Source organism: Gymnodraco acuticeps, unplaced genomic scaffold, assembly GCF_902827175.1.
Source record: "Gymnodraco acuticeps unplaced genomic scaffold, fGymAcu1.1, whole genome shotgun sequence".
Lineage (NCBI taxonomy): Eukaryota > Metazoa > Chordata > Actinopteri > Perciformes > Bathydraconidae > Gymnodraco > Gymnodraco acuticeps.
Genome location: NW_022989755.1, coordinates 1,352,194 through 1,366,616, shown reverse-complemented (window position 1 = coordinate 1,366,616; position 14,423 = coordinate 1,352,194).

The window sequence follows — 14,423 nt, the reverse complement described above, 5'->3', positions numbered from 1 at the left end:
AGCCAAATAATTGTCTCTTCCCTCCTTGGCTTCCTGTCTTTTTCCTTCTTATCTCGGCATCATCTTTTGCTCTAGATACGCACTGCTAAGAACCCGCTCGTATATCCGGGCGGCCTCTTTGTTTTATGTCAGCGCCAGCCTCAGAGATCAGACCAGGTTATGAGCATCAGGCAGCACGCCTTTACACTAAACAGATGATTCATTGTTGGGCTGAAATCTTAACATATTCCATATACAGTAATAAAGAGCTTAGGCAGATCAAAAGACTAATCTGAGTTACCTTTTGATGTGGACAGGTAGGGTCTTAATTAAAAAAAAAAATATGGTCAACCTCACAAGAATGGAAGGCTGTGTTGGGATTAAAAGCCACCGCACGGCACATCAGTGAAGCTCACTTGGCTTTGCTGGCCTGCTTTGAAAGGCTGATATCCCAGATCACTTCCCGTCTTGTAAGTGCATAGCAGGCTTATCTTTGGGAGCACGGAAGTTGTTAGGATTTTATCACACCACAGCCTATCCTGGATTATTGTAAATGGAAACCAAGTGGTCAGGATTGAAACGCTTCTTTTTATAGTTTGTTACACTTGTTTCCTTCCCACATCATCTCAGTTTATGGGGTTGCTTTATCCTTCTTTGTTAGGTGTCTGGGAGATTTATTAGATAAATGCTCTGCAACACACACTTGTATACTGTTTCTCCACCAACAGACAAATTGGTTAAAACAACATTGGGCTATGGAGAGGGGCTATTCAGTTGCAGCATGTGGCCAACTTGACTCCGGGTCAAGATAAGCTTAGGACATGAGGACCATGCTTGGATGATATAGCGGCCCCTTGCCTTTGAAATGCTTTCCAGACTCATTGAGATACTCCCCAATGTGAAACTCAAGCTAGCGGTTCTGAAGGATCCCGAGATTACGCTGGACAAAGAGTGGCATTGAGAGGTGAGCAGCGAGAGGGGATGTAATGAACTTCATGTTAAAAGCTTCCCTCTGGAGATGAGAGAGCTGCTCAGGAGAGGAGGCATGGTGCTGGTGTGAGGGGTGCATGTGTGCACCGCCGTCCTCTTTGATTGTTCTTGTGTGGATAAAGGCACCATTACAAACACCTCTGAGACTCATACATGCTCTCCGGGATTAAACATTATTAGCAATACGGTGAAAAATCTTTAAAGGGATGTTCTTAAATCTAATATACATCCCTAGGCCTCAATCGGCTGTGGGCAATAATAGGCAATTCCTGATAGGCCAGGTATTACACACCCGACTGAGCAAGATAATGAAAAGGCTCAACTAGCAGGATAGAAAATACTGATTGAATCGATAGAGCTTTTTAATGCTTTTTTTTTTTTTTACCTCCTCCAATTGGAGGAAAAGTATATCCAATCAAATATTCCTATTTCGAGGCCCTTGTATGAAGAAAACGTGATTAATTATTTTGTATGAGCTGAAGCTGATGAGGATAGCAGAGGCCCAATGCAGAGCCACTATGAGTGAGTCATAAAAGTTGCAATGCCTGAACTCTGGTTGTAAATAGGGGTTTGTGTCCAGACATTGTGACGGACAACCATTATGATGGCATGCTGTAGCAGGTGTCACAGATTGTTACCATGGAAACATCACTATTTTGGTGGTTGACCTTGAGGTCTTATAAATAGGTCTGTATTTATTTTTTGCCTAGCTTGCATTCCACTAACCTAAGGCCCTTGGTCTCTGGCTATTTGAACAGCATTGTTGAGGAAAAAAAGGAATACTCATTTAAAACTCGAAAACTTATAACTTCCTAAAGACCTCTGACTTAACTTGAACTTGCTCTGACAGACATTAGATTTGCCTTGGACTTGGACCCTCAAAAACCAACCCAGAGTCAGACTTATGACCACCCAGTTGTATATGTATTTAAGGTAAAACAAAAAGTGAATAACAATCTTGTATTGCACATCACATTTTGCAGCAGAGTCTTACAATCTATAAATCAATTTAAGTGGTGATTGTGTTCAATCAACACTGGTCACGGGGTTCTGACAGATATTGTCAAAAATATCTCCCCTGCAAAACCTGGTAGCCAACTGTAGGATACATCTTAATTTTTGTATGAATTACAACATTTGATTTTACCAAATGGTGATAATGGGTAAAATATGTTAAAGGGTGAGTGAAAAGTAAAAAAAGGATAACTTTTGTTGCTATAACATCTGTCTTGAACTCCAAAATCCAGGGTGAATATAATCTACAATTTGTGGATCAAGATGAGGCCTAAGGCTTTATGTTGTATATAAATGACCACATGGTGGCGATACTCCTGTGGGCCTATAACAATATATATTTAATTGTGTATTAGCCTAAAGTAAACAAGGCCACATTTACGAACAACTGGAGTAGATAGTATGAATGGTCGACAGCTCGGCTCGGTGTGTTGTATCCAATTTAAGAATCTTAAGTCCTAAAACTATTAACATCTACAAGACAGCCACACGTAAGTATGATTTGCCTTAAGTTTTATTGTATTTAAAAGTGTAAATATAAATATAGCAAGTAAGCTCAACACTATAATAAATATGTGTGCAAAACTAAAATCATAAACTTCCACAGCAAAGCACTTAACTTAGACTAGCGATTAGCGGGATGCTAACGTAACATCAACATATTTATTAAGGTGGTCAATTAGCGTTATGGTGTTTTTCATGATTTTTATTTAAACTTTAGAGGAAAATGTAGGTTACGTAAATAACTGTTGTTACTCCGTTTTCACGTTTGTGTTTTCTTTATTTAAATAATTGACAGTTAGCTCGTTATATCTCTCACAGGCTCCGCCCTCTACTGGACTCTATGGGTACTACCCTCTATGCAAGCATTCACCTACTGAGACTTCTATATAGTGGCGAAGTCCCTCCCCTTCCGGGGGAGCTCCATGGGACCTTATTTTGGAAAAATCATGTATTGAAGTCAATGGAGACGAGAGAGAAAGATTATCTTTTGATCCCGTTTGAATTGTGCCACGAATTACACATATGATGTTTGTCAATTTAAAAGATAATTTTGCAAGTCAAAACAATTAAAATGTGTCGTAAAACTGTGAAGTAACACATTTGTTTGTGTGAAACGCTCAATGAACTACAACTCTGGTCTTGCATACGTCACCAACACCAAGATGGCCGTCACGTTAGCACATTTCACCTCTTTCTTTCAGAATGAAGTGAAAAGTATTAAAAGAGGTGAAAATCACTACAAGTCTGGGCATGTTGAGAGCTGTACATACACATACAAGGGGAGTTAGTCGGTTCCGTAAGAGCCAGCATGCGGGACCGGCTTTACAAGGTTTCGGTGAGCAACACGAGTGTAATGTGTAACGGTAATGTACGCGACTCTGGGATTTGTAGTCTTTTTAGTTGCATATTTTTCATAGCCTTATATTTCAACAGTTTTAAGACAAACTGTGACTTTTTTGACATGGAAATTATTTTTTAAGATTGACAAACATCATATGATTCAACAATTCAAACGGGATCGAAAGATACGTTTTCTCTCTCCATTGACTTCAATACATTATTTTTTTGAAATGTGCCATGAATCACACATATGATGTTTGTCAATCTTAAAAAATAATTTCCATGTCAAAAAAGTCACAGTTTGTCGTAAAACTGTTGAAATATAAGACTATGAAAAATACGCAACTAGAAAGATTACAAATCCCAGAGTCGCGTAAGTGATGTCACAATTGTTTTCCTCCACTAAGAGATCGCTAAAATCAGCGCCATATAGATATAATCTATCTATATATAGATATAATCTATCTATATGGCGCTGGCTAAGATAAGATAACTTTAACAAGATGCCTGTGTGCTTAGTACCAGGTTGTTATCATACCAGCAATGGGTCTTGCTCGTTCTTTCGCTTCCCGTCTGATGAAAGGACCAGGAGTGGCTGGATCAAGTTAGCTACCTAGCTAGTAGCTAGCACGTTAGTTAGCATTACAGCCTTGTCATTTTTATTAGCCTTAATATGAAGTAACATTAAGTAACTGAAAATGTTAAACAGTAAGAGTAGTAATTTAAGCCCGGGGAAGAAATGCTAACTCTAGCATCGGTGAGCGCCGATCTTTTATACTTCATGCTATCTGCACAAATGATTGACATTAAACATTAAAAAGACCAGGCAGTTCAGAGAGAATCAAAGGCAGGCAGGCAGGAAGCTTTGCATGACATTCTTCTGGACGTATTTCATTGTGGTGATAGTGAGGGTAGTCAATCGTTTTGTTGACAAGACAGTAGTGACGGCCATCTTGGTGACGTGTGTTGTTTTGCGAGACCAGAGATGTAGTTCATTGAGCGTTTCACACAAACAAATGTGTTACTTCACAGTTTTACAACACATTTTTTTTTTTTTACTTGCAAAATTATCTTTTAAATTGACAAACATCATATGTGTAATTCGTGGCACAATTCAAATTCATTGACTGCAATACATATTTTTTTCTAAATAAGGTCCCATGGAGGTCCACCGGAAGGGGAAGGACTTCGCCACTCTATAGACGTAGCCGGCCCCGGGGCAGGCCTTCCTGAATACGTGCGCATCTCACCGTATAAAACGAGGCCTCACCTCCTGACTATCATCCCTTTCTCTTCAGCGAGCGGGCAACAACTGAAGCAGAGATAAGACGTTTGAAAGAAGAAGAAAGAGTTATCATACCTCCAGGAGACCAGGGCCTGTCCTTCGTGCCCTGGCTTAAATAGCGGGCGCCGATCCCCACCACCCCTTCGAGTGTTTGGGGGACCAGGATATGGCCGAGGCGGTGCCATTCACATTCGCCATTCCTTTCGGGTCCGGCGTCCATGGAAGTCCACCGCCCAGGGCTGTTCTCTCCCTGGATGAGAGCGGGTGTGTGGGCTACTCGTGCTAGAGATGCCCCCCGATCTGCTACTATATGGTTACGGCTCTGAGTCCGCACAAGTCTGCTGTGTTTTGCACAGTGGGTCAGGATTTACGAATCTCTGAGTCTGCTGTTGACTCGTGCATGACGACGAGTCTGCTGGATCTCTGGATCTGCTGTTATACGGTTACGGCTCTGAGTCCGCACAAGTCTGCTGTGTTTTGCACAGTGAGTCAGGATTTGCGAATCTCTGAGTCTGCTGTTGACTCGTGCCGGGAGCTGGAGGAGGGGCTGCAACATGTTACTGTTAATCTCTCCCCACTTTTGGCCACACCCCCTAAGTAAAATGTCTTCCCGGCCGCAGCTATGCTCGTGCACATGACGAGTATGGATCTGCTATGCTATTACGGTTAGGAGCCGTAACTTATGGCTCCTCTGAGTCCCCACAAGTCTGCAGGAAGTTTCACTGATCCGTGTCCCCTCCCCTGAGCCAAACGATAACTTCTGGAAGCTATCCTACTTGCTAAAGGGTAGGCAGATGGACTGGGGTACGTTGTAATGTTATTTTACATGTTATAAGGAGAGTAGCGAGTGACGCAATTTATAGTTTTAATTTGTACGTCACACCAGGTGTAGGACTCAAAGGACTCGGGTTAATGGAGAGGGGAGACTCGTCACGACCAGCTCATTTCTAGGATCCGGGTTAATGATCCGGATGAATCAGGACTTGCCCATCTCTAATTCACTCCAGTTTTGCAGCGTCCCACTGTACCACATGTCTATACACTGTACCACTGTATCACATGGACCACTGTGTTGTGGGTGTCCCACACCCACCTCTTTTTCTGGGCATGCAAGAGGTAAATCTGTCCTCCCGGGAGGAGATGTGTTTCCTCTCAGCAGAGATTCAGGCTCTGGTGCAGAAACAGGCTGTGTCTGTTGTGCACCCTCAGCACAGAGAAAAGGGTCTTTATTCCATGTACTTCCTGGTTCTCAGGAAGACAGGGGAATTCATACCTATTCTAGATCTCCGCGGCCTGAATCGCCACATTTCCTGCAGGAAATTCCGCATGTTAACTATGAAACAGTTACTGGGGCTTGTGCAGCCAGGTGATTGGTTCACCACCATCGACCTGAAAGATGCGTACTTTCATGTAGAAATTGCTCCAGAGCACAGAAAGTGTCTGCATTTTGCCTTCCAGGGGATAGCCTACGAGTACAACAGGCTGCCGTTCGGCTATTCCCTATCCACACGCACATTCAGCAAATGTGTGGCCACAGCGCTTCACGCCCACGGCATGAGTTTTCTTTTACTAGACGACCTCATAGTCATGGCTGGGTCCTGGGAACAGGCAATGTTTTGCACAGCACAATTGATCACACACCTAACCAAATTAGGTTTTGCGATCAATTGAAAAAAGAGCACCCCCATACCTCACCAACAGGCGTTGTAGTTGGGAGTGGTGCTCGATGCAGGTGCGCTACGTGCCACCCTGTCAGAGAGCAGAAGTGCATCCCTTCTCCGGGCGGTTCACAGGCTGCGACAGGCTGCGACAGTGACAGCTTTAACTGTCATGCAGACTTTGAGTCTCATGGCGGCTGCTCACATTGTGGTCCCGCTGGGGTTACTGCATATGCGCCGCCTGCAGAGGTGGTTCTCCAGCCTGCGTTTGGATCCCAAGAGGCACAAACGGCGGCTGGTGACCATCCCCCCCCAGTGGAGGGCAACCTCTGGTTTTGGGGGTCCCCGGATCACCTCCGGAGGGGGTCTCCACTGGGACGGATGACCTCCTACATCACAGTGTTCACGGACGCATCCAGAACAGGATGGGGAGGGACCTGCCTGAAGAGGGCTATAGGTGGGCGCTGGGCTCTAACAGAGTCTCGACACAGCAACCTCCTAGAGCTACGAGCGGTAGTGTTAGTCCTCCAGCATTTCATGCCCCTAATTCAAGGGAGACATGTAATGGTCAGGAGCGACAAAAGCACCACAGTGGCTTATATCAACAGGCAGGGCGGAGTCCGCTCCGCCACCTTGTTGACCACAGCGGAGAAGCTGTGGTTATGGGCTTCAGAGGTGGTGTTGTCTCTGAGAGCCCTCCATATCCCGGGACTGGAGTACAGGGGGGCCGACCTCATGTCGAGGGGCGGCCCCCTGCCAGGCGAATGGACGCTTCACCCGGAGGTGGTGAAGCAGATCTGTGCCAGTTCGGGAGAGTGGAAGTGGATCTGTTCGCCAGCCGGCGCAACAACCACTGTGCCCTGTGGTTCTCCATGGCCCTGAGCGACGACCCGCCCTTGGGGGTGGACGCGTTTGCACACGAGCCATGGCCAAGGAAGCTGCTATATGCCTTTCCACCGCTGCGTTTCTTTCTCCCTCTCCTGGGGAGAGTGAGGCGAGAACGTCTGTCAGTCATCCTAGTGGCTCTGGACCGCGTTGGGGCGCCGTGGTACTCAGAGATGACACAGATGAAGGTGGGCCAGCCCTGGGCGGTTCCCCAGTTCTGGGGGGCGATGTCTCAAGAGGCAGGTGCAATCGGGGCGTTACCCACTCTCGGACAACCTCTCCAGGCTTGGCTCCTGAGAGGGACAGGCTGAGACAGAGTGGATTGTCTGACAGTGTTATTCAGTCTATCCAGGCAGCTAGATCTGGATCCACCACAGCCTGTTACAGGCCAAAGTGGCTAGGATTCCAGCGATGGTGTGAGGAGCGGAGAATAGAGCCCCTATCTTGTGAGTTAGGCTCTATTTTATCCTTCTTACAGTTACTGGTGGACAGAGGGCTTGCGCATTCAACAGTGAAAGTGTATGCAGCAGCCATCTCGTCCTGCCATAAAGGGATTTGGCGGAAGGTCAAACTTTAGTCAACCACTGATGTCGCGGTTTTTACAGGGGGTCAGGAGGCTGCGCCCAGTAGTCCACACCTCCACCCCGCAGTGGGACCTGCCCCTAGTGCTCGAGGCTCTGGTCTCAGAACCATTTGAGCCTCTGGAGCTCTCCTCCCTAAAAGCACTGCCGTGGAAGACAGCTTTGCTTCTTGCCTTAACGTCAGCCAAAAAAGTGTCCGAGTTAACCACTCTGTCGGTGCACCCGAGCTGTTTACTGATTCGGGGTGACCGGAACGGCGCAACACTCAGACCGAACCCCTCCTTTGTGCCCAAGAGCCTAAGGAGGGTGTTCAGGTCGAGGGCTATTCAGTTAGGGGGTTTTAGTCTTCCCCCCCATGGTGGGAACAGGGAAGCTAAACTGCACCTCGTCTGCCCGGTGCGTGCGCTAGCATGTTATGTGGAGCGCACAGCTGCCCTTAGACGCACCGAACAGCTGTTCGTGTGCTTCGGGGGCTGGGTGATCGGGAAAGCTCTGTCCAAGAAACACCTGGCAGGCTGGCTCTGCGAGTGCATTGCACATGCCTACGGACAGGCAGGGAGTGCCTGCCCCACGGGGATTCGTGCACACTCCACACGGGCTGTAGCTGTGTCAATAGCCTTATTCAACGGTGTGAGTGTGGAGGATATACGCACAGCGGCGTCTTGGTCAACGCCAGGCCCCTTCATAAAGTTAAAGTTTTATCTCTTGGACATGTCTGGCTCTTTCTCCGCGTCTGTGCTTGCTGGGGAAACACAGGACTGGTGAGGAGGGGGGGGGGGGGGGGGCTGTGGGTCAGTAGGCATCTGACCCCGACGTAATGCGCCTTCGCTTTCCCGGGCCCTCTGAGGTCCCGGGATGGGCGAGGTGCGCACTGGCCAATTACGGGGGGTAGCCCTCCACACTTTAGTCCACACACATTCTGCACGGGGTCAGTGTTTGAGTGTGGGGCATGGGCACTTGCACTCTCCCTGTGATCCTTAGGGACTCGGAAGGGTGTGTGCACAGTGAGCCCATAGGGCTGGGGATTCTCCCCATCTGCCTATGGGCGGAGTGGGGGGGCCCCCAGCACTGTTTTTTGAGCACACTGCGAGGTAAGCGCAACAGAGTGTGCTCTGTCAGCCGCAGCCCAGAATGTGGGGCAGCAGCTGCTGACCAGGAAAGCCGGTCAGGGGCAGTAGGGTGGAATGATGTTGTTGGACGACAGTGCGCGTATACATCAGGGCTCCACCCACTGTACCCATAGAGTCCAGTAGAGGGCGGAGCCTGTGAGATATAATGTTGGGTTACGTATTGTAACCCTTGTTATATTACCACAGTCGGAGCCCTCAGGGCACTGTCCAGGGGCGGACTGGCCATCGGGACGTTCGGGACGAATCCCGATGGGCCGGTACTGAAGTGGGCCGGTCGGACGATGTGGGCCGGCCAGTCACCGGCAGGGCTCGACATTAAATGGCCCGCTGGCCCGGAAGCATTATTTAGACACCCCGGGCCAGCATAACGTAGCCTACTTTCCACTTGCCCACTCCTGCCACTAAAAATATTGCTTTACATTTTTTTTTTCTGTGGTATTGGTATTTTGACTAGCAATTTAGTTCACTTGTTTCGTTTATCAACGCTACAACATAGCGTTTTGTGAGTCGGTTGTCGTTGTTGGGTGAAAAGCAAACAGCTGTTTGAGAGTGACAGGGAACATGAGAAGAAGAGGGAGAGAAAGTTTCAGCTTGATGGATGGAGTTGGCTTCTAGTGGTACAGTGACGCATCCCAAAACCCTTTTATAATCTATCGATTAGATTTATGATTTGAAAATTATAAAAGTAGGGTAGACATGTGGAGATTATCCGGCTGAACAAAACGTGCTGACAAGTAAGTGAAGAGTAGACAATATAAAGGTATTGGCGAAATGTCCCAGCAGTTTAGGATAATGAAGATTCTAATCTAATCTAATTTACATAGCCATTACATGACAGGAAGGCAGAAAGTGCATTATACAAATAATAATACTCATAATAATAGCATCATTTTTTTAACAATGACCACAATATCATTATTTTAATAAACCAAATATGAACAATTGAGGAAAATGAGGAATAACTGATTATTCAAATGTTGTAGTACAAGTAGTAATGTAGTTAGTGCATAAATTATTATTGCAACAAATGTGTTCATTTTCTTCATTATTAGTCGATTTCTTTTAATGCTCCGGGCCAGTGGTTACAATGGTGGGGCCAGTGATAATACAAGTCCATTTTACCCTTTTGCGTGGTTGGCAGGGGTACAAATGGTAATAGATTGGTATGGGCTATCTTCACAACTTACATTTTAAAGGTTTATCAGAAAGATGGGTGTTTCAAATGCAAAATTCAGCCATCCACTTTAAATATATATCAATGTCTAAAATCAAGAAAGCCGTCTTTCCGGCAAAATTAGGGATGTATCTTTTAAGGACTATAACATCAGTTGGCTATAAACTATAGGTGGGGGATATCGACATATTAACACAGGCAAAAGTACATTTTCCATTTGACCTAAAGAAAAAAACATTGCTGAGAACATATCATCCTCTTTAAGGTCCCATGTCATGGCCATTTCTACTGATCATAATTCCATAGTTGAGGTTTAGTAGAATAGATTTACATTGTTCAATGTGCCAAAATGATATTGGTTTCTCATACAGCATCTCTGTATAGTATGTGTATTCACTCTCTGTCCTAAACGGCTTGTTGGAGCTCCTGCCCCCCCCCCCCCTCCCTATGAGCCCACTGTGCTCTGATTGGTCAGCTCGCCCACTCTGTTCTGATGAGTCCACCGTTACAGCGGAACATCAGTGATTATATGTTACAATGGCGTTAGCAACCAAAAAAGGACACCAGTAATGACAAACAGATGAGAATGCTGCGTGACTCGCTGCTGTGAGGAGGGGACAGTGTGAGCTGTATTACTGGTGTTGTTTGCTGCTTGGGGTCTGCGAGACAGCGAGACATCGCGAAACTCAGCCTGAGCACCATGGACGCGGGAAGGGGGGGTATTGAGCGGGCTGCAGCACCCCCATCTGCGAGGCTCCACTAGCACCCGCACCCCCAAACGCGGGGCACCTGTGTAACGGAGCTTACACACTGTGGCGTGCGTTGAAGCTTCAACGCTTCTGCCCATTCACTTTGAATGGGGTGACGTCACGCTTCACCGAACTGCATTGTGGGAGCAAAGCTCGCGTTGCTCGCTTCAAAAGTAGAGCAATGTTCTACTTTTGAAGCTTCGACGGAAGCGTCAGCCAATCGAATCATATGCCAGTACAAGCTCTAGCCAATCAAACCGCGTGCTTGTGTGTCCGGGGCGGGAGATTCATGTGATTGGTTGTTGGTCGAGCGTCAGACACGCATGCCGGCAAGCATGCCGGCAAGCTTCAACGCACGCCGCCGTGTGTAAGCTCCGCAAGCGCGCCACAGTTTCGCCGCCGAGAGAGAGTGTGTGTGTATGACAGGGCAGCGACAGGTATTTTCTGGGTTACGGCCCCTACACACGGCGGCGTGCGTTACCGCTTGGCGGTGGGCGTGTCTGAAGCTTGGGGATTTTTTACGAACAACGCGACCAACAACCAATCACATGAATGTCCCGCCCCGGACATGCAAAGCTCATGCTACATCCATGCTGGCTAAATATACTGTCTATGCTTGCTAGCTGTCCATTCAAACGAAGTACACTGGATATAAACTCCCCAAACAGGCGAAAACCTACCAGTTTCACCCACTGTCTCTGCCACCTCCCCCCATGCCTGGCTCCTCCGGTTTGTATCCCTGTATGTAAAGAGGGACTGGTGGTCATATAGTACCGCCATGATAATTTTCTCCTCCATTTTTTGACATATGGGAAATAACTGCTGTCTGGCTTTCCCAACATACACGCGGTTTGATTGGCTAGCGCTTGTAATGTCAGATTTGCATACGCGGGATTTGATTGGCTGACGCCTCCATCGAGGCGGCAAAAGTAGAACATTGCTCTACTTTTGCAGCAAGTACCGCGAGAGAAGCTACGCTTTGCTCCCACAATGCAGTTCGGCGAATCGTGACGTCACCCCATTCAAAGTGAATGGGCAGAAGCGTTGAAGCGGCAACGCACGCCGCCGTGTGTAGGGGCCGTTAGAGTTTTACTCGCTACAGGGTGTACTTTGAGGGTTTGTGACTTTGCAGACCGTTTACATGTAGAAAAAGCTACATAACACACAGGGGGATGGGTAAGTCTTAACCACATGTTTATTATTGTAACTATAGTGACAAAGGTCACCTTACTTTGAACACTGATTTAAATATTGAAACCATAATCTTCCCCTAAATCATAACTGAACCTTAATCATAGCGTCATCACATCTCATGTGTTTATTTTCCATCAGTGATTTGTTACAGTTTTAAAAGGCACAGAGAAATTATGATTTCCTATCAAACAGCAGTCAGATCTTTTATATTTTATGCTAGGGCATAGTCAAAGCAAATATTTTGTTTTTAGTAACATCTATCTCTTGGCAGGAAAGTGAATGTGTTTTTCCTAAAATGTAAAGCTATTCCTTTAGCATTACCCCAAATAAATATTAAAAACTATAGTGTTTGTGATATGAGAAAACAAACAGACATACAACTCTTTGGTGGATGTGAAAAAACAAAAAAATATTTTGAGACATATTACAGTGCTGTTGCAGCTGCATTTACAGTAAAGGCTCCCACACTCATTACAGTAATCACAATTCTAAGGAAGGTCAAGTGAGTCAAAATCCCTCCATTACCACGGGGTGGAGGACGATAATAACAACTTCTTTAAGTCGCTGGTTCTTAAGTTGGCAGACGTTTCTCTCTTCCTTCAAGCTGCCGGGCAGACTTGCAGCTGCTTTGCATCTCCCTGCATCTCGAGAGATGAACAGTCACATATTTTCTCAGCACGCTGGCATGGCTAGACCGCATTACAGCACACACTGAGGCTTCCACAACTCATGCACACTTCTTTAACTTCTCCCCATTGCTGGAAACAGGAGGGAAGACACTTTTTTTTCCTGCCGCTCTACCCTCAAAGACTGGCCCAACTACTGTATAGCAGATTAAAAAGTGTCAGTTTCATTCAGACGAGTACAGTTGAAAGTAGTTTGAAGCGTCTGTGGAGTAAGGAATGGAAAATAAAGTGTTTATTGTTGAATAAATCACATTTCTGTTAGGACTGGCTGTCTCAAGTGGATATTGTTCAGCTAAGTTAAAGTACTTAACAGTTGGGTTGTTTCTAAGAGTGTATTCAAGTTTTTATTTTACACCCCTGTTGTGAGGAACAACAAGTTCTAATGCGAGCACTGTAGTAGAAAATTGTTCTTGTGTGTGTATGTAACCACAGCCTGCAGTGAAGCGATTCATTTTTTAAAGGGAAAAAAATACTTATAATTGAATACTAGATGCCATATTGTGGATTGTCGCCCTGGCATTTTAGACACAAACGAAACAAAAACAACAAAAAACACTCCAAACAGTTTGCATGGAAAAATAGCATAAAACTTCTTACAAGGCCGTTAATGGTTTCCATCTCTTAATGCTGTGGTTAGTTTCCATGGCTTATTAATGCACAACTCTGGACCAGCATCCAATCCTCTCATTGCGGCCCTGGGGGGATCATGACTGCATAAAAACCCACACCTGCTCTACATTGACCATCCTGGGAGCATGGAGCTAATTAGCCACAGAATGAGAGTATGGCGCTGCATGGGGGAGGTCGCGCAAATCAACATAGCCCAGACACAGTCGAGGAACTGTGGAAGCAAAATAATGTCCTGTCTAGACACCTTTTCCCTAAAAAAAAGAAGTACCTTAAAGTCAAAACTCATTTCAACCCAACCCCCTTCTCTTCCTCTGAGAAGGATTCAAGAGTTGTTGGTTCAGTCTCTGCGTGGTCATGTCTAACAAAGTCTGGACTCCAGCAGGGTGAGCCGAGGCCAAAAAAAAAAGTCCTGGTTGCTTGAGTAGTCATCCAAAGTTTTAACAGGCTGTCATTCCTCTGATGAAATCTACTGGAGAGTTTTCACACCTTTTCAAACTCCAATGATGGTGTTGGATTTGTTCCCTTTCTGCAAATGGAACATATGCTCACAGTGACATCTGCAGGATTAGCCCAGATTATGAATATTTGAGATGAAAACGGCAACATGTCATTAATTAGGATCATGCAAGGCTTGCTTTTGTTTATACTAGACTGTATTCAATCGACATAGAACATGATTAGTTCGTAAAAATCACATTACCTTACCTTTGAAAGCACTTAATTTGGCTGTAAATGGATGGGTTGGATTTTTTTCATGTCTATGTTCAAATAAATATGTACGTTGCACAGTGTTTTGGTAGATTTAAATTGTCCTCCACTGGCTCATATAAAAAGTAAAAGCAGTGTAGGTGATCTTCCAAGTCTTTAGTGTACATTTCTCTCTTGATGTATTAACATTCACTAAGCTGCAGTTGACAGTATACATTAAGTGACACAAGTGGCAGTTTACTGAAAAAAAGACTTTGAAAACTCCCTTCACCTCCATTGTCTAAATGGCTTGGCTTCAAATATTATAGTCTATAATAGCACAAAACGAATACAAGGAATAATAACAGCTACCAATAACTGTTTAATTGCACTCATGAGCATTATTTTTAAGGTTCACTTGGGAAACAAAAATGCAT